Source organism: Chiloscyllium punctatum, chromosome 21, assembly GCF_047496795.1.
Source record: "Chiloscyllium punctatum isolate Juve2018m chromosome 21, sChiPun1.3, whole genome shotgun sequence".
Taxonomy (NCBI): Eukaryota; Metazoa; Chordata; class Chondrichthyes; order Orectolobiformes; family Hemiscylliidae; genus Chiloscyllium; species Chiloscyllium punctatum.
Genome location: NC_092759.1, coordinates 7226179 through 7248150, shown reverse-complemented (window position 1 = coordinate 7248150; position 21972 = coordinate 7226179). Strand labels below are relative to the sequence as shown.

Here is a 21972-nt window from a genome sequence, read left to right as displayed (position 1 = left end):
TGCCACTCCTCAGCCCAGCTCTGCATCATATCTAAGTTCCTCTGCAGCCGACAACAGCCCTCCTCACTGTCCACAACTCCACCTATCTTCGTATCATCGGCAAATTTACTGACCCACCCTTCGACTCCCTCATCTAAGTCATTAATAAAAATTACAAACAGCAGAGGACCCAGAACTGATCCCTGCGGAACTCCACTTGTAACTGGGCTCCAGGCAGAATATTTACCATCTACCACCACTCTCTGCCTTCGACCGGTTAGCCAGTTTTCTATCCAATTGGCCAAATTTCCCTCTATCCCATGCCTCCTGACTTTCTGCATAAGCCTACCATGGGGAACCTTATCAAATGCCTTACTAAAATCCATGTACACTACATCCACTGCTCTACCCTCATCCACATGCTTGGTCACCTACTCGAAGAATTCAATAAGACTTGTAAGGCAAGACCTACACTTCACAAATCCGTGCTGACTGTCCCTAATCAAGCAGTGTCTTTCCAGATACTCGTAAATCCTATCCCTCAGTACCCTTTCCATTACTTTGCCTACCACAGAAGTAAGACTAATTGGCCTGTAATTCCCGGGGTTATCCCTATTGCCTTTTTTGAACAGGGGCACAACATTCGCTACTCTCCAGTCCCCTGGTACCACCCCCGTTGCCAGTGAAGACGAGAAGATCATTGCCAACGGTACTGCAATTTCCTCTCTTGCTTCCCACATAATCCTAGGATATATCCCGTCAGGCCCGGGTGACTTGTCTATCCTCAAGTTGTTCAAAATGTCCAACACATCTTCCTTCCTAACAGGTATCTCTTCTAGCTTATCAGTCCGTTTCACACTCTCCTCTTCAACAATACTGAAGAGAATTGTTCGTAAATACTGAAGAGAAGTACTTGTTCAAGACCTCTCCTATCTCTTCCGACTCAATACACAGTCTCCCACTACTGTCCTTGATCGGACCTACCCTCGTTCTCGTCATTCTCAGGTTTCTCACATACGCATAAAATGCCTTGGGGTTATCCTTGATCCTATCCGCCAAGGATTTTTCATGCCCTCTCTTAGCTCTCCTAATCCCTTTCTTCAGGTCCCTTCTGGCTATCCTGTATCCCTCCACTGCTCTGTCTGAACCCTGTTTCCTCAACCTTATGTTAGCCTCCTTCTTCCTCTTTACTAGACATTCAACCTCCCTCGTCAACCAAGGCTCCCTCACACGACCATTTCTTTCCTGCCTGATCGGTACATACATATCAAGGACACGTTGTATCTGCTCCTTGAAAAAGTTCCACATTTCCACCACATCCTTCCCTGACAGCCTATGCTCCCAACGTATGCTCCTCAAATCCTGTCTTACAGCATGGTAATTTCCCTTCCCCGAATTGTAAAATCTACCTTGTTGTGCGCACCTGTCTCTCTCCATAACCAAGGTGAAAGTCACAGAATTGTGGTCACCATCACCAAAATGTTCACCCACTAACAAGCCCACCACTTGTCCCGGTTCATTACCGAGTACCAAATCCAATATGGCCTCCCCTCTGGTTGGACACTCTACATACTGCGTTAGAAAAGCTTCCTGGACACACTGCACAAACACCGCCCCATCCAATCTACTTGATCTAAAGAGCTTCCAAACAATATTTGGGAAGTTGAAGTCGCCCATGACTACGACCCTGAAGCTTCTGCACCTTTCCAAAATCTGTTTCCCAATCTGTTTCTCCATATCTCTGCTGCTATTGGGGGGCCTATAATAAACACCCAACAAGGTGACTGCACCTTTCCTATTTCTGACTTCAGCCCATACTACCTCCAGAGGCAGATCCCCCTCAAACTTCCTTTCTGCAGCCGTTATACCATTTCTAATTAGCAATGCCACCCCCCCTCCTTTTTTACCACCCTCCCTGCACTGTCAGGATTCTGTGACTCTAGCAATGAGGAAGAGGTGGGAAGATTAGATGGAATCTTATGTGAGCTGTTAGTAATATGTATTTCATTTCTTCACATGCTGACACATCTTCTCTAGGGTTTGTACGAGTCTGGTGTATCCCTGAGATCCATGTTCATCTTCATCAGCTGCTTCAGCTCCATCCACATTTGTAGTACCCTTTTCCTGCTCCCACGGACACAAATTCCCAACCAGCTCCCAAAGGACTACAGCTATGGGTAAGTAGCACGGGAGTGTGTCCAAGTCTGCAATCTCAACGAAGGATTCGGCTGTTTTCACAAGATTCACTGGAAAGCCTCGAATCCAATTGGGGAATGTCCAGAGGGTGACATAGTGACTCAGTGGTCAGTACTGCTGCCTCATAGCACCAGAAACCCAGGTTCAATTCCACCCTCGGGCAACTGTCTGTGTGGAGTTTGTCTGTTCTCTCGGTGTCTACTTGGGTTTCCTCCAGGTGCTCTGATTTCCTTCCATAGCCAAAGATGTGTAGGTTAGGCGGACTGGCCATGCTAAATTGCCCCACATGTCCAGCTATGGTCCTATTCAATGGTGGAGTAGTATCAATGGGCTGAATGGCCTACTCCTGTTCCTTTTTTTGTGATGGATTGAATTTTCATTAAATCAGGATTGGACCCTTGAATCAACGCTAATGGAAGAATGGGGGAATATGTCAGTGCATGAGGTTACAGCTTCTGACTGAATACAGTGCTGCTGCTGTTGCGGGTCCACATTTTCTCCACGATGCCCAGTTTTCAGTGGCGCAGTCTGTTCAAATTGGTCATATTTTGTAACAGAAGGTAGCCTTGGTTCTTCCACATAAGTACTAAGCAGAGGCTGCTTGTATCTGCTTGTATCTGTACTCTGATGGGAGATGCCTCTGTTAGGTAGGTGGTCAGCTCAAATAGGTTTAGCCCATCTTGTTGCTACCACAGACTGAGTAAAGCAGTTGTGTTCTTTCGAGTTGAATATTGGGCTACCCTCTTTCCGGTGCACATTAAAGTCCTCCACCCAGACCGCATATGTGCCCTTGACATTGCTGTGTTCACCCCATTTGGAGTTCCACACAGACAGATCCCGACTTATCTGTCAGAATTGTCCCTTTCTGTCTGGAGGATCTTGAAGGAGAACCATTGCTGATGCTTTTGAATCTGTAGTCTCTACTGTTTGTCCTGTTTGGTTTTGAACTCTGCTGGTTTAAAAGTGGTCCGGAGTCCATGTGGGATATGTTGGTTACGGAGGCAGGCACTGAGGAAGCAAATGTGGCTGTAGTAGTGACTGTTTCAGGACATGGTTGAAGAGCTTCAGGGCAGAGGAAATGACCTGGGAGTTGCAGTGGGAGAGGGACTCCCTGAGATTCTTGTAGAGAGAGGAGGAAAACTTCTTCAAGGCAGGCATCCTTGCAAGAGGATTCAGAGTAGGGTGAGAATCAACGAGGTAAAAACAATGACTGCAGATGCTGGAAACCAGATTCTGGATTAGTGGTGCTGGAAAAGCACAGCAGTTCAGGCAGCATCTGAGGAGCAGTAAAATTGATGTTTCGGGCAAAAGCCCTTCATCGGGACTACAGGCAGAGTGCCTGAAGGGTGGAGAGATAAATGAGAGGAGGGTGGGGGTTGGGAGAAAATAGCAAAGAGTACAATAGGTGAGTGGGGGAGGGGATGAAGTTGTTAGGTCAGGGAGGAGGGTGGAGTGGATAGGTGGAAAAGTAGGCAGATAGGACAAGTCATGGGGACAGTGCTGAGCTGGAAGTTTGGAACTGGGATGAGGTGGGGGAAGGGGAAATGAGGAAACTGGTGAAGTCCACATTGATGCCCTGGAGTGTTCCATGGTGGAAGATGAGGCGTTCTTCCTCCAGGCATCGGGTGGTGAGAGAGCAGCAGTGAAGGAGGCCCAGGACCTCCATGTCCTCGGCAGAGTGGGAGGGGGTGTTGAAATGTTGGGCCACATGGCGGTGTGGTTGATTGGTGTGGGTGTCCTGGAGATGTTCCCTAAAGCGCTCTGCTAGGAGGCGCCCAGTCTCCCCAATGTAGAGGAGACCGCATCGGGATCAACGGATACAATACAGGATGCACAGGTAAAACTTTGATGGATGTGGAAGGCTCCTTTAGGGCCTTGGATGGAGGTGAGGGAGGAGGTGTGGGCACAGGTTTTGCAATTCCTGTGGTGGCAGGGGAAGATGCCAGGACAGGAGGGTGGGTTGTAGGGGGGCGTGGAGCTGACCAGGTAGTCACGGAGGGAACGGTCTTTGCGGAAGGCAGAAAGGGAAATATATCCCGAGTAGTGGGGTCTGTTTGGAAGTGGCAGAAACGTCAGCGGATGATTTGGTTTATGTGAAGGCTGGTGGGTGTAAGGTGAGCACCAGGGGCGTTCTGTCCTTGTTACGGTTGGAGGGCAGAGGTGCGGGATGTGGACGAGATGCATTGGAGGGCACCTTTAACCACATGGAAAGGGAAATTGCGGTCTCTAAAGAAGGAGGCCATCTGTTGTGTTCTGTGGTGGAACTATCCTGCAGTAATTAGATACCCCTCATTCGTTTGAACAAAATTATTTGGATTGTTCAATTGCGGCTGTATCTTCGATAAGCAGATTCCTCCCTTGTCTGGATAGGAACACTTGTACAAATTTCGGATTGAAATCGTTATCCCGAGCACAGGAGACTCCGAGCCAGAGGAAAATTGTAAGAGGTGGAGATGGAACCGTCAGGTGGACCCCCAGGACGTGGATGGAGGTGGAAGAGCCTGGCAGAGAGACATCTAAAATCATGCAACTGGACAGGGGAGACAGAATGGAAAAGGAGGAAATGCTTGATGGTTGGAAAACTCAGACCAAATCACGAGGAGGTTTGAAAACATGGGCTCTCTCTGCCTCCAATTCCTTCCCTCTCCCCTCCCTTCTCAATCCGCTCTTTTCCTTCCTCCTCTCCCTTCCACTGAGTCAGTGGGCCAGTGAGCGACAGATAGGGTTTAATGCAGATCAATGCAAGGGGTTGTATTTTGAAGATGAACACGGACTTACACAATTAATGTTAGGGCCGTGGGGAGTGTTGGTGAAAGATTCCCTACAGTGTAGAAACAGGCCCTTCGGCCCAACAAGTCAACACTGGCCCTCCAAAGAGTAACCGGACTCATTCCCCTACCCTATATTTACCCTGACTAATGCACCTAACACTGTGGGCAATTTAGCATGACCATTTCACTCTAACTTGCACATCTTTGGATTGTGGGAGGAAACCAGAGCACCCAGAGGAAACCCACACAGATACAGGGAGAATATGCAAACTCCACGCAGACAGTTGCCTGAGGCAGGAATCGAACCCAAGTCCCTGGTGCTGTGAGGCAGCAGTACTAACCACTGCGCCAACATGTCACCCAAAGGAGCCTCCCAAATAAAACTGATTGAAGTGAACCAGTTACACATCTCACGCATTGGCTTTCTGGAAGGGGTGGTTTTATTTGCCCCGACAAGTGAGGTTGAAAGATAAGAGTTAAACGTAGGGGAAAACTGAAAACCATATTCTAGCACCCACTTAGAAACGACAGGTCAGATTGTTTCTTATAAACACACTTCCCAAAATACATTGGCGCCCCAGATGCTTGTGACCACAATGTGGTTTCTCCATGTTCACCATTGCTGATATTAGAGTTTGATGTCAGAGCACAAACAATGGATTTCCGAGCTGAATTCCTAACACTTAATCCAATGTTGTTGCTTTTCAGCTGATGTTCATGTATTGTCACTCCAGTAACAGCCTCTGCACTCCTGCTCAATGTGCAGAGAGTATGGTTCACATGGAGCTGAGACTTCTCCCTTGCACGGGCAAAGAGACTGAGAAGTCCTGAGACGGAGGGAGCTCGCCCCCCTCCCTTGACAGCACCCATCAGCAAAATGTCACCTGCTCCAACTGAGTCAAAGCAGAAGTTAAACTCTTCACTCTACCCTGCATTCTTTCGCTGTCCATGAGATAGAGGAGCAGAATAAGGCCTTTCAGCCCATCATGTCTGCTCCACTATTCAGGCATGGCTAATTTGTTTCTCCATCCCAATCTCCTGCCTTCTCCCTGTAACCCTCAGTCCCCTTACTAATCTAGAGTCAATCCACCTCTGATTTGGGTGGCATGGTGGCACAGTGGTTAGCACTGCTGCCTCATAGCACCAGAGACCTAGGTTCAATTCCCACCTTGGGCTACTATCTGTGTGGAGCTTGCACATTTTCCCTGTGTCTGTGTGGGTTTCCTCCCACAGTCCAACGATGTGTAGGGTAGTGTTAGGTGTAGGGCAATGGGTATAGTCTAATCTTAATTGCACTCAATGACTTGGCCTGCACCGTTTCCTGTCGCAATGCGGGCCAAGATTGAAGTCTGAGAAAATTCCTTTTCATCTCAGTTTGAAAGGACCGTCCCTTCACTGTGAGGCTGTGCCCTCAGGCCCTCAACTCTCCTACTCATGGGAACATCTTCTCCACGTTCTGTCTATCCAGGCCTCTCAACATTCTGTACATTTCCATCAGATTCCTCCCCCCCACCCCATCTTTATCCTTCTCAACTCCATTGAGTACAGACCCACAGCCCTCAATCTCTCCTCACATGATAGGGTTTTCAGCTCCAGGATAAATCTTGTGAACCTCCTCTGGACCCCCTCCAAGGCCAACACATCCTTTTTAGATACGGGGCCCCAGACTGCTCACAGTAATCCAAATGCAGTCTGACCAGTGCCGAATAGAGCCTCAGCAGTACATCTCTGTTCTTGTATTCCTAACAGCCAACTGCCAACTGAACCTGCACATTAACCTGAAGAGAATCCTGAACTCGGGACTCGTAAGTCCCTTTCAGCTTCAGATTCTAGAAGCCTCTCACCATTTGGAAATAGTCTATTCTTTGATTCTTCCTCCCAAAGTGCATAACCTTACCTTTTCCCACATTACATTCCATCCTGTATTTCTTGCTCACTCTTCTAGGCTGTCCGTGTCCTTCAACAGCCTCCTCAACACTACCTGTCCCTCCACCTATCTCTGTATCATTTGCTAACATAACAACAACACCCTCAGTTCCTTATTCCAGATCGTCCATGTATAGCGTCAATAGCTGTGATCCTAACACTGACCTGTGCGGAACATCCCCTGTCACCAGATGCCATCCTGAAATTAGAGGGAGGAAACTCTCCTGTCCTCGGAAGGATATTGTGAAACTCAAAAGGGTTCTGAAAAGATTTACAAAGATGTTGTGAGGGTTGGAGGCTTTGAGCTATAGGGAGAGGCTGAACAGGCTGGGGCTGTTTTCCCTGGAGTGTCGGAGGCTGAGGGGGTGACCTTATAGAGGTGTATAAAAACATGAGGGGCATGGATAGGATAAACAGACAAGGTCTTTTCCCTGGGGTGGGGAGTCCAGAACGAGAGGGTATAGGTTTAGGGTGAGAGGGGAAAGATATAAAAAGTACCTAAGAGGAAACTTTTTCACACAGAGGGTGTTGCGTGTATGGAATGAGCTGTCCACCTGCGATGCCACTTTCAAGGAACTCTGCACCCCTAGTTGCCCAAGGTGGGAATTGAACCTAGGTCTCTGATGCTATGAAGCAGCAGTGCTAACCACTGTGCCACCATGCCACCCAAATCAGAGGTGGATTGATTCTAGATTAGTAAGGGGACTGAGGGTTACAGGGAGAAGGCAGGAGATTGGGATGGAGAAACAAATTAGCCATGCCTGAATAGTGGAGCAGACATGATGGGCTGAAAGGCCTTATTCTGCTCCTCTATCTCATGGACAGCGAAAGAATGCAGGGTAGAGTGAAGAGTTTAACTTCTGCTTTGACTCAGTTGGAGCAGGTGACATTTTGCTGATGGGTGCTGTCAAGGGAGGGGGGCGAGCTCCCTCCGTCTCAGGACTTCTCAGTCTCTTTGCCCGTGCAAGGGAGAAGTCTCAGCTCCATGTGAACCATACTCTCTGCACATTGAGCAGGAGTGCAGAGGCTGTTACTGGAGTGACAATACATGAACATCAGCTGAAAAGCAACAACATTGGATTAAGTGTTAGGAATTCAGCTCGGAAATCCATTGTTTGTGCTCTGACATCAAACTCTAATATCAGCAATGGTGAACATGGAGAAACCACATTGTGGTCACAAGCATCTGGGGCGCCAATGTATTTTGGGAAGTGTGTTTATAAGAAACAATCTGACCTGTCGTTTCTAAGTGGGTGCTAGAATATGGTTTTCAGTTTTCCCCTACGTTTAACTCTTATCTTTCAACCTCACTTGTCGGGGCAAATAAAACCACCCCTTCCAGAAAGCCAATGCGTGAGATGTGTAACTGGTTCACTTCAATCAGTTTTATTTGGGAGGCTCCTTTGGGTGACATGTTGGCGCAGTGGTTAGTACTGCTGCCTCACAGCACCAGGGACTTGGGTTCGATTCCTGCCTCAGGCAACTGTCTGTGTGGAGTTTGCATATTCTCCCTGTATCTGTGTGGGTTTCCTCTGGGTGCTCTGGTTTCCTCCCACAATCCAAAGATGTGCAAGTTAGAGTGAAATGGTCATGCTAAATTGCCCACAGTGTTAGGTGCATTAGTCAGGGTAAATATAGGGTAGGGGAATGAGTCCGGTTACTCTTTGGAGGGCCAGTGTTGACTTGTTGGGCCGAAGGGCCTGTTTCTACACTGTAGGGAATCTAATCGCTGTAAAAGCTCAGTAGCACCAGCTTTCGGAAAATAATATGTACAAGCCTTAGCAGTTCAGTGTTAAAGTGACAATTTCCTCCTCCCTCTTCTTGTTTTGGTTCCTCAGTAAGCAGACTGACGAACGCCTTTGCCATCACACAGATGAGCAGTGTTTTTTATGCCCCATAGAACGGCCTGATTATGGATCGACGCAAAGACAAAAGGAAACGAGCAGCCGTTTTCTCAGGTAATTCAAGTGTCCCTGTGCATTTCAGTCCCCATCCTCCATCACCCCCAGTTCTGAATACAGAAGGCAATTCATCAAATTGTACTCTGCACCCCGATTACGCCCAGTCTCAGATCATCCAGGTTTTCATTCTACTCAGAATGAGGGCATCACCGGCTGGGCCCGCATTTATTGCCCATCCCTAATTACCCAGTGGTCAGTTAAGAGTCATCCATATTGCTATGGTCTGGAGTCACATGTAGGCCAGTCCAGATAAGGTTAGCAGCTTCCTTCCCTAAAGGGCATTAGTGAGGCAGATGGCTTGTCCTTGATAATGGTTTCACAGTCAACACTAAACCCCTGATTCCACATATATATTGAATTCAAAATCCACGGTCTGCTGTGGCTGGATTCGAGCCAAGGTCTCTAGACAATAACTGGGGTCTCTGGATAAGTAGTCTATTGTTAATGCCACTAGGCTATTGCATTCACATAAAACATGGTGATCATTCCCATGTCTGGGTAATCCAGGTTTAAACACTCCGATCATTCCCACGCCCAGGTAATCCAGGTTTAAGCACTCTGATCACTCCCATTCCCGGATAATCCAGGTTTACACACTCTGCTCCCACTTTGATGCTGCTGTGCTGTGGTCTGAATGTTTCTCTTCCCCATAGGCAGGGATTGTCATCCCAGCTGGTTTGGTGATGACTGAGCTCTGATTCAATGCGTTTGTTTGTTTTGTTTTGCCCCCACCTCTTCATTCCACCTCTCCCCTCCCCCTCCTACTGCCCCCTCTGCTCTCCTCATCCTCTTGTCCCCTGCCCTCTTCCTCTGACCCCTGCCCCCTCCCCCTCCCCGCCCCAGCGGACTGTGCCACCTCGAAGAAGCTGGATGCCATGATGGCAGCTGTCCTCTCTCTGACCGTTACCGTCACACATGCCGTCCTGTTCGCTGTCTGTGCCACCATCCCTGTGCTCCAGGTTCAGTACCTGACCTTCATCCTCCAAGTGATCAGCCGCACTTTCTTGTATGGAGGGGACGCAGCATTTATCTCTCTCATGTAAGTCAGTGCCTGATTTCTCACCAGTGGCCCTAATGGCATTGTTGATTTTTGACACCCAGGTAGTTATTTGGGGACCCACGTTCAAACCCACCCATGGCCCTTGGTGGAATTTAAATTCAATGAAATAAAATCTGGAATAAAGAGTCTACCAATGATCGTGAAACTATTGTCGATTGTTGGAAAAACCCATCTGGTTCCCTAATGTCCTTTAGGGAAGGAAATCTGCCATCCTTACCTGGCCTGGCCTACATGTGATTCCATCCCCACAGCAATGTGGTTGACTCTGAGCTGCCTGTCCAGCGATGCCCACATCTCGTGAGTGAATTAAGAATTTTTAAAATTGCACTGAATGCAGTTGCACTGTTAGGATTGGTTCCTGTGCCCTGCATTCTCTCACTGGATCTTATGTCAGTGACTATGAGCAGAGACCCCTCTCAGGCGTGACACTATCACCTGGAAAGGATTCAGCTGTGGAAGAGATCAGAACCAGCTGCCAGGAAATGTCAGACAGTGAGTTCTGTGAAGGAATTCAGGGGAGAGCTCCTGACTCAACTAAAGGCCAGAATGTGAAGCCCACTATCATAATAAGTGGCTATTACATTACATTCCGAGGAAGGCTGAACAGACAGGGCAATATTTTGATAGAAGCGTGATAGAAGCGTGGGCCATTCAGCCCCTTGAGCCTCCTCCGCCATGCAATACAATTATGGCCAATCTTATCTCGACCTCAACTCCACACTCCTGCCCGCTCTTCAACCTGTTATTCATTAAAAATCTGTCCATCTCCTCCTTAAGCTTACTCAATGTCTCAGCATCTTGGGGAGTGAATTCCACAACCCTTTGAGAAAAGTAATTTCTCCTCGTGTCTGCCTTAAATCTTCCACTCCATATCCTAAAAGTATGGCCTTCGGTTGCCCCCATGAGGAAACATCTCCTCTACATCTGCCTTGTCCATCCCCTTTAGCATTTTATAGGCCTCAATTATATCTCCTCTCATTCTTCTAAACTCCAGAGAGTGCAGGCCAGAACTGGTATTACTCCATCAGGAAATGCAGGCGTCCCTTGTCCATCCCTTTAGGCCATTGGAGCTGCTCAGAGACAACCAGGTCAATGTGAGTTTGAGTCACAGGCCCACGTGTAGGCCACACCGTGTTAAAGATGTCAGCCTCCCTTGACTAAGCTGCAGCTATAGAACATAGAACATAGAACATAGAAAAATACAGCGCAGTACATCGCTGCTGTCACGGAGAGGAGCTGATAATACAGAAAATTTGTTTCAAAACAAGCTTTAAATTTGAGTTCTGTCACCTTGACATGACAGGATTTGGAATCATTTCTCAAAAGACAGCAGCAGCCTGGGTTAGGCGACCGCTAGCACCGTGCTATTACCGTGACACTGCAATTCTACTGAGGTGGGCATGGCTCAGTATCAGATGTGAATGAGGTGCCTCGTCTTATGCATAAACGCGAACAGCAACCTGTGCAGGGTGGAATACGATGAAGTTTTATTTGATATTCCCTTCCATCTCTCTCCTCTTGTGCAGGTTCCCTTCCTGCCATTTTGGGAAGGTCTATGGACTGATGCAAGCTCTCTCGGCTGTTATTTCGCTGCTTCAGTACCCATGCTTCACTTTGATCCAGGGGCCCTTGCACGGTGATCCATTTTATGTGAGTAACAGTTTGTAATGATGACTCAATTCGAAGTCAGAGATTGAGCTGGCAATGAAGATGCAAACGTCATTAATTTGGATGACGGAGAGTATCTCACCCATCTCCTGTGGTTCTGCACAAAGACAGACTTGTTGATCTTTAAGGGGCCCAATTCTCTCCCTAGTTATTTAATGTATTTGTAGAATCTCTTCTGATTCTCCTTTACATTTTTTCCAAAGCTAGCTCATGTAGACAAGGAGGAGGCTGGAAGCAGGTCAGGTAGATTAGATTCCTTACAGTGTGGAAACAAGCCCTTCGGCCTAACAAGTCCACACTGACCCGCCAAAGCGCAACCCACCCAGACCCATTCCCCTACATTTACCCCTTCACCTAACACTATGGGCAATTTAGCATGGCCAATTCACCTAACCTGCACATTTTTGGATCGTGGGAGGAAACCGGAGCACCCAGAGAAAACCCACGCAGACACGGGGAGAATGTGCAAACTTCACACGGTCAGTCGCCTGTGGCGGGAATTGAACCCGGGTCTCTGGCGCTGTGAGGCAGCAGTGCTAATCACCGTGCCATCGTGCCACCCACGATGGTAGCATCAGGAGGTGGTGAAGTCAACAATTCAGGTATTATCCTTCTTCAGCTGTCTTATGTCTCATTTTGCTCTCCTCATTTCCTTCTCAAGTGTACTCCTACTGTCCGTGTACTCCTACAGGGATTCACTCAATCCCAACTGTTCCTTTTTCTTGACCAGAGCCTCAGGGTAGGCTGAGCTGTTTTTCCTGGAGCGTCAGAGGCTGAGGGGTGACCTTATAGAGGTTAATAAAATCATGAGAGGCATGGGTAGGATGAATAGACAAGGTCCTGGAGTGGGGGAGTCCAGAGCTCGAGGGAATAGGTTTATGGTGAGAGGATAAAGATTTAAAAGGGAGCTGAGAGGTAAGGTTTCCACATGCGTGCATGGAATGAGCTGCTAGAGGAAGTGTTCAATGCAGATACAATTGCAACTTTTAAAAGATATTTGGACAGTTACATGAATAGGAAAGCTTTAGAGGGCAATAGGACAAATACAGTCAAATGGGATTGGTCCAGTTTGGGAAACGTGGTGGGTAAGGACGAGTTGGGCTGAAGGGTCTGTTTCCACATTGTATGACTGTGTGGCTAGGGAGATTTCCAGGGAGAGAGAGAGCATGTGAGCAAGAGAAAGGGAGAGAGAGAGAGAAAAATACTCTGACACAGACATGTTGACACACAGAAAGACATTCCTCAAATGGAATTTGCGATGCCTCCACTATTGGATTGGTTTCAAAGTCGAGGTCATCCCCAGATCTTTAAGAGTCCTGAATCTTTGGAAAGTCTAAGTAAAACCATCAACACACCCCATAAAATTAAAGTAAAAACACACAATAACAAATCACAATGTAATGCATGGGACATACTTTATTTGCAGTATCAATATCACGATAGATCACAGTATTTGAAATATATAATTCTTTTGCTGATTTATCAAGAGTGCCAGCTGATAAGGTGCAGGTTAAACCCACGCTCATATAGTAGCATGTGCCTGTGGGACTGTATACATCACTGGGCAGATGAGAAATAATGTCGAGTGTTTAATGGACGTGTGTAAGAATGCACTTGAATGCAGTCACAAATGAGGAAGCGGAGTTGTTTGAAGAAAGTTCATATTGTTCTCTTTGGGACAGAGAAGCTAAAGAGAAGACTTTATGGGGCATATGAAAACTTGGAATATTTTGACAGGGAAAAAGTGAAGAAGCTGGTGACAGTGATTCCATATCAATATAAGCAGGACAACAATTTCAGATGGTGAACCAGAGGTGACTTGGTGGTACATCTGTTCAAAGAATGAATGATGATGATTTGGAATTAATTGGAAGGGGATGAGAGTTATAATTGCAGGATTCAAACAAGGACATGATAAACACAAGAAAAGTTGTGACAACTGAAAATTTCAGTACAAATCCCAACAATTCGGGGCCGGGGGGGGGTAAGATTGTACAGTGGAGTCCGGTAGATAGTTCTTTCAAAAAACAATCCGAGGCATATTGGGCAGATCGCCCAGCTGTGCTGTAATAGGCAAATGTTTAGAGGGAAATAGGCCAAATGCGGGTGAATGGAGTGAGTTTAGTTTGGGATACCTGGTTGATGGGAACTGTGTGAGATGACTTCAGACTGGAGATTTGCTCTCTCATTTTATTTTTCTTGTTATTGTGAACGTACGGGGCAGCTGAATCTTGGATTCATCGCCATGCTAATGCTAGCGTACATCCATCCTGTAAACGTCTACCTCCACTGCCGACAGGAGAGTCAGAGGGGAAGCACGTGCACACATCACTGGGTAAACTCGCAGCTCGGGAAGGATGACGGGCAGGAAAGATTGGGATAAAGTGCTGTGCATAGATCATGGTATTTGCTGGGCAGACAAGGGTATTGTGCAGATGGGCAGATGGCCACCATAATCAGCATGAGAATGAGCACTACAAGCAAACAGTCTCTGCATCAATGTCAGCAAGAGAACAGTCTCTCCACTAACATCAGCAAAACAACAGTCTCTCCATCAATGTCAGCAAGACAGCAGTCTCTCCATCAACATCATCACGACAACAGTCTCTCCATAAACGTAAGCAAGAGTACAGTCTCTCCATCAAGTCAGCAAGACAACAGTCTCTCCACCAACATCAGCAAGAGAACAGTCTTCCCATCAACATCAACATCAACAAGACAACAGTCTCTCCATAAACGTAAGCAAGAGTACAGTCTCTCCATCAAGTCAGCAAGACAAGTCTCTCCACCAACATCAGCAAGAGAACAGTCTCTCCATCAACGTCAGTAAGAGAACAATCTCTCCATCAACATCAGCAAGACAACAGTCTCTCCATCAACGTCAGTAAGAGAACAATCTCTCCATCAACATCAGCAAGACAACAGTTTCTCCATCAACATCAGCAAGACAACAGTCTCTTCATCAACATCAGCAAGACAACAGTCTCTCCATCAACATCAGCAAGACAACAGTCTCTCCATCAACATCAGTAAGAGAACAATCTCTCCATCAACATCAGCAAGACAACAGTCTCTCTATCAACATCAGCAAGAGAAAGGTCTCTCCATCAGCGTCAGCAAGACAACAGTCTCTCCATCAACATCAGCAAGACAACAGTCTCTCCATCAACATCAGTAAGAGAACAATCTCTCCATCAACATCAGCAAGACAACAGTCTCTCCATCAACATCAGCAAGACAACAGTCTCTCCATCAGCGTCAGCAAGACAACAGTCTCTCCACCAGCTTCAGCAAGACAGCAGTCTCTCCATCAACATAAGCAAGACAACAGCCTCTCCATCAACGTAAGCAAGACAACAGTCTCTCCATCAACATCAGCAAGACAAAAGTCTCTCCATCAGCGTCAGCAAGACAACAGTCTCTCCATCAACGTCAGCAAGACAACAGTCTCTCCATCAACGTCAGGAAGAGAACAATCTCTCCATCAACATCAGCAAGACAACAGTCTCTCCATCAACATCAGCAAGACAACAGTCTCTCCATCAGCGTCAGCAAGACAACAGTCTCTCCATCAGTGTCAGCAAGACAACAGTCTCTCCATCAGCTTCAGCAAGACAGCAGTCTCTCCATCAGCTTCAGCAAGACAACAATCTCTCCATCAACATAAGCAAGACAACAGTCTCTCCATCAACGTAAGCAAGACAACAGTCTCTCCATCAACATCAGCAAGACAACAGTCTCTCCATCAACGTCAGTAAGAGAACAATCTCTCCATCAACATCAGCAAGACAACAAACTCTCCATCAACATCAGCAAGACAACAGTCTCTCCATCAACATCAGCAAGACAACAGTCTCTCCATCAACATCAGCAAGAGTACAGTTTCTCCATAAGCATCAGCAAGACAACAGTCTCACCATGAACATCAGCAATACAACAGTCTCCCAATCAACATCAGCATGAGAACAGTCTCTCCATAAACATCAGCATGACAACAGTCTCTCCATCAACATCAGCAAGACAACAGTCTCCACGAACATCAGCAAGAGAACAGTCTCTCCACCAACATCAGGAAAATGAAGGAGCTGGTCATTGACATGAGGAAGTGGAGTGGAGAGCATGCCCTATCTACATCAATGGAAATTCGACATGGTCCTCAATGCCTTACCAATGTTTATAGGTGCACCTCAGATAGTATCCTATCATGATGCATCACAGTGTGATACGGCAACTACTCGTCCCAAGACCGCACAAAACTACAGAGAGTCATGAGCCCAGTACATCACACAAACCAGCCTTCCTGCCATTAACTCCATCTATTCATCCCACTGCCTTGGAAAAGCAACTAACATGATCAGAGACCCCTCCCACCCCAGTTATGTGATCTTCCACCCTCTTCCATTGGGCAGAAGATACAAAAGTTAGAAATCCCGTACAAACAGATTTAAGAACAGCTCCTTTCCTGTTGGTATCAGACTTTTGAATAAACCTCTCAAAATATTACAGTCTATCTCGCTCTCTTTCTCTCTCTGCACCTTTTCTGTGGCTGTAACATTGTATTCTGCACTTTGCTCCATTACCCTGATGTCCTTTCTTGTGTTATGACCTGCCTGAATAGCACATAAAACAATAGTTCTCACTGTATCATGATGCTTGTGCCAATAATAAATCGAATCGAAGATTCTGTGCAGAAACATCACGTTTGTTTTCTTTGGATTGCATTTTCTTCACAGCAGGAGATCCACAAAACATCAGAGTGTTGGTTGTGAGGACACCAACAGTGCAGACTCTATGGCTCCCTCTGGAGACATGGACCAGGATTGTCATTTCAGATTTTAATTGCAGAGCAGGACTTGACTCTGAGAGGAACATCCAACATGACTCTACAATGCCCAACTTCAAGGCATTTTTACAAAATGCATTGTTGCAAGTTTCATTCATAACTTTTCACGATCTCAAAGCAGTACCTCAATTGCCCATGAACATGCTGCAGCTACATGGGTGCCCAGTTATGTTTATAAACATTGTTTTTTGTGTGATAACATATGACAAGCAGGACTGTGCAATGGTTTGACTGAAGACTCCTTGCTATCAAAACCAGTGTCACACATGACTGTGACATTATAGTAACACCATGTTTGATTGCTTCAAATGTTTCCCCAGACGTGACCAATAAATTATTGCACTGACAGCAAACTGATTAATTGACATGTTCACCATTGTCTGAAAGAGAATTGAGTTTGTCCTGATTATCAGGAAGAGCAAATTGCCCAAAAGCAGGGCAATAATGTTGCAAATCCAATGTTTTCAATCCAGATTCATGGTAATATATTGGAAAATATACTTCATTCCACATAATGAAACCCCAAAGACAAGGGATAACAAGGGACCTGAACCTAATATAACTCCCTCCAGCTGCTATCAGTTCTGCTGGGCATTTCCAGAATTTTTTACTTCTTTTTCCATATTTCGATAGTACCTTCTTATTAGCTTTAATGTTGTGTCCGTGTTGGGAGGAAAGTTTAGAGTTTGTTAGTTTATCTCTCCCACCTGTTAGAAACTTGCTCTGTTATCAATGCCATCCCTCTACTGTTTCAAGTTGAAGAAGAGGCAGGATCTCATCCAAATTAATTTTTATTGACTCATGGGATGTGGGTGTGGCTGGCTGGGCCAGCATTTCTTGCCCATCTCTAGTTGTCCCCTTGCGAAGATGGAAGTTGTCAGGAGTTTGGAAGGCGCTGTCTGAGGATCGTTGGTGAATTTCTGCAGTGCATCTTATAGATGGTACACAGTCCTGCTACTGAGCGCTACTGGGTGGAGGGAGTGGATTCTTGTGGATGTGGTGCCAATCAGTGTCAAGCTTCTTGAGTGTTGTTGGAGCTGCACCAATCCAGGCAAGTGGGGAGTATTCGATCACACTCCTGACTTGTATCTTGTAGATGGTGGGCAGGCTTATGGGGGAAGAGTGTCAGGATTGCGATTTTGCTACCAGAAAGGGAATTTCATTCCTGCAGGTCACTGCTGAAGATAAGTCCACCATTCATACAAAGGGAATCACTCACTCTGTACAGAATGGGACACTTATAAATGTTGGGATCACGATTAGGATGATTGGAGATCTGGAGAGATGTCTGATGGAGAGATGAGAAAGTGATGCTATCGAAACACAGAGAGGGTGAGAAGGATTAAACAGAAAGGGAGAGGGGCAGCATTAGAGTGAGGGCGAGGAATAGGAAAAGTAGTGTGAAAGTCTGGGAAATGGGAGATGAGATGGAAGAAGAAGACAGAAGAGAGAATGAAAGAGAAGCAGCAGCAGATGAAATGAATGGCAAGAGGAGGAGATAGCAGACACACAGACTCTCACATGCACACTCAGGCACACATAGAGACAGATACCCACACAGACCCAAACATACTCTCACATACACACAGAGGCAGACAGGGATAACAAACACTGACACACAAACACATAGACACTGACACACAGAAACAGTCTGTCACACACACATATGCATACTATCACAGAGACGCACACATAGAGAGATATAAACACAGCCAGACAGACACATATTCTCATATTCACACACAAACACACACACAAACGGTCACACAGACATACACAGAGTGATATACACAGACATACAGACACACATGCATACACACACTGTCACACAAATACACACACAGTGATATACACAGACATACAGACACACATGCATAAACACAGTCACACACAGTGATATTCACAGACAGACACACACACGCGCACACACACACATACACACTAACTGATGAGTAGCTCAGATATCTGTGTTGTTCATCAGCTCATCTCCTTGTCTCTAGACCCCAGCTTGGGGCGTATGTATTGTTCCTCTTGGTTGGAGCTCCTGTCTCCAGGTTTAAGGGATGTCATAGAGTCAGAGAGATGTACAGCATGGAAACAGACCCTTCGGTCCGAGCTGTCCATGCTGACCAGATATCCCAATCCAATCTAGTTCCACCTGCCAGCACCCGGCCCATATCCCTCCAAACCCTTCCTATTCATATACCCATCCAAATTCCTCTTAAATGTTGCAATTGTACCAGCCTCCACCACATCCTGTGGTAGCTCATTCCATACACGTACCACCCTCTGTGTGAAAAAGTTGCCCTTAGGTCTCTTTTATATCTTTCCCCTCTCATCCTAAACCTATGCCCTCTAGTTCTGGACTCCCCCACCCCAGAGAAAAGACTTTGTCTATTTATCCTATCCATGCCTCTCATAATTTTGTAAACCTCTATAAGGTCACACCTCAGCATCCGACGCTCCAGGGAAAACAGCCCCAGTCTGTTCAGCCTCTCCCTGTCGCTCAGATCCTCCAACCCTGGCAACATCCTTGCAAATCTTTTCTGAACCCTTTCAAGTTTCACAACATCTTTCCGATAGGAAGGTGACCAGAATTGCATGCAATATTCCAACAGTGACCTAACCAATGTCCTGTACAGCTGTAACATGACCTCTCAACTCCTGTACTCAATACTCTGACCAATAAAGGAAAGCATACCAAACACCTTCACTATCCTATCCACCTGCGACTCCAAAGCTATGAACCTGCACTCCAAAGTCTCTTTGTTCAGCAACACTCCCTAGGACCTTAGTGTATAAGTCCTGCTAAGATTTACTTTTCCAAAATGCAGGCCCTCGCATTTATCTGATTTAAATTCCATCTGCCACTTCTCAGCCCATTGGCTCATCTGGTCCTGTTGTAATCTGAGGTAACCCTCTTTGCTGTCCACTACACATCCAATATTGGTGTCATCTGCAAACTTACTAACTGTACCTCTTATGCTCACATCCAAATCATTTATGTAAATGACAAAACGTAGAGGGCCCAGCACCGATCTTTGTGGCACTCCATTGGTAACAGGTCTCCAGTCTGAAAAACAACCCTCCACCACCACCCTCTGTCTTCTACCTTTGAGCCAGTTCTGTATCCAAATAGCTAGTTCTCCCTGTATTCTATGAGATCTAACCTTGCTAATCAGTCTCCCATGGGGAACCTTGTCAAACGCCTTACTGAAGTCCATATAGATCACATCTTCTGCTGTGCCCGCATCAATCTTCTTTGCTACTTCTTCAAAAAACTCAATCAAGTTTGTGAGACATGATTTCACACACACAAAGCTATGTTGACTATCTCTAATCAGTCTTTGCCTTTCCAAATACATGTACATCCTGTCCCTCAGGATTCCCTCCAACAACTTGCCCACCACTGACGTCAGCTCACCTGTCTATAGTTCCCTGGCTTGTCTTTACCACCCTTCTTAAACAACATGTTTGCCAACCTCCAGTCTTCCGGCACCATGTGTGTAGGTTAGGATTACCAGAATGATGGATCCAATGTTCCCCTTCATCAAAATGAAGAGAAAAGTTAACAATAATGAAATATCCCAGCAATTCAATCTTGATCTTCCTTTCATGAAACAGTTGAAAGATACAGAGTAGGAGAACACCATCTTTTCTATGTATTTGTGCTGCAGTTTCCAAAAGGATATCCAATTTGTCCCAGTCCCTGCGAGGTTTTGCTTTCTATCATTTCAAACCATTTCACTTTCAGTTGGCAGAGCACAGTGGCTCAGTGGGTAACACTGCTGCCTCACAGTGTCAGGGATCTGGGTTCAATTCCAACAGTCCAAACATGTGCAGGTTAGGTGAATTGGCCATGAAAAACTACCCTTAGAGTGTGAACCAGGCATTGGAAATGTGAGCAGATGGGGTGGGTCGGAGTGGGATACCTGAGCTATTCATCAGTTAGTATTGACTCGATGGGCTGAATGGCCTCTTTTTGTACTGTAGTGAACTGACATTGAATCTGTATCTCTTATTAGTTTAAATAATGTATTTGGGGAGATAATGTCTTAACCCTTCCTTATGGGAGAAAATAAGGACTGCAGATACTGGAGATCAGAGTCGAGAGTATGGTGCTGGAAAAGCACAGCAGGTCAGGCAGCATCTGAGGAGCAGGAGAGTCGACCTTTCATGCATAAGGTCTTCACCAGGATGCTTCCTTGTGCTTGTTTCATCTTAAACATGTCTTCTCCTAAAGTCATTGAGGTCTACAACACAGAAGAAGGCTCTTCAGCCCATTAAATCCATATTTAGGTGAATACAACCACCTAACTATTCCAATCCGATTTCCCAGCACAGGGCCTATAGCCTTATCTACCTCTGCATTACATGTGCACATCGAAATATCTCTTCACTGTGATGAGTGTTTCTGCCTCTCCCATCTTTAACAGGCCGTGCGTTGCACATTCTTACCACCCTCTGGGTGAGAAAGTGTTCCCACATCCCCTTTAAACCACCCCTGCCCCTTACATTAAATCAAGGTCCTGGTTCATGGATCCCTCAGTCAAAGGGGAATATTTCTGCCCTATCTATGCCCCTCATCATTTTATCCATCACAATCCTGTCCCCTCTGTCCAATCTCTCTTCATAACTGGGACTCGACAGCCCAGGGAACAGCCTGGCAAATTTCTTGCTATCAGCCCTGCTGACAAGTTGTATTTGTTTCTCTTGATTGTCTGCAAATAATCTTATGATGATTTCAGTGAAGTCTTTTCTGAAGGTTATTTGTCTTCAGGAAACAACACCACATCTCCTGCCTGACCCAGAGTGAACTTCCCCTTCCAGGGAATTCGTGTCAATCTTTGCAGTTTTGTTTGACTAACCATCACAATCTTCCTAAATTAAACACAAAATCCAAATGTCATAAATGAGTTATTCACAACGAGCATAGCTGCTCTCTTCTAATTCTGTGTCTCCAACATGATATTTCTTTTCAAGTGCGGGACAGATGATAAAGAGGGTGTGAGATCAGTGACACATCTGTCTTCACCTTTTGGAAACTAGAAGGGACTTCTTTTTTGATCCTATTCTGAAATAGCAGCATCAGAGACACTTCACTCATTCCCCTGCTCACCTGATTTATCCCTTCATCTCTCTCTCTCTCTCCCTTTCTCATTCTTCCCCCCCTCCCTCTCTCTTTCAGATTTCTGCCTTTCTCCTTCTCTCTATCCACCCTCTCACTTCTCACTCCCTTTTCCTTCTGCCCCCTTTCACGCTTCCACTTTCCAACCCCTTCTCCCTCTCACCTCTCTCTCATTCATCATTTCAGCAGCACCCTCTCTTCTCATCTCCCTCGCTTTTCTCGCATTCCATCCTTCCCTCTCCCTTTCTCTTCTCTGTCACTCTCTCCTCTCTTTTCCATTTCCAAACCTCTTCTCTCTTTGTCCTCGCCCTCTCAATCACTAATAAAATCTCTCTCCCCAACCCCCTCCCAACTCATGTGTCTCTCCTCCCCATGCTCATCTCTCCTCTATGCCTCTCCTCTCACCCCCTCTCCATTTCTCTCACTCTACATTCTCTAAT

At 46.2% G+C, this 21972-nt stretch overlaps 1 pseudogene; it reads left to right on the top strand.

Annotated features, from left to right (window-relative positions):
* LOC140492437 (equilibrative nucleobase transporter 1-like) overlaps positions 1–13944 on the top strand; it is a 30740-nt pseudogene extending 16796 nt beyond the window's left edge.
* The last annotated feature ends 8028 nt before the right edge of the window (positions 13945–21972 follow it).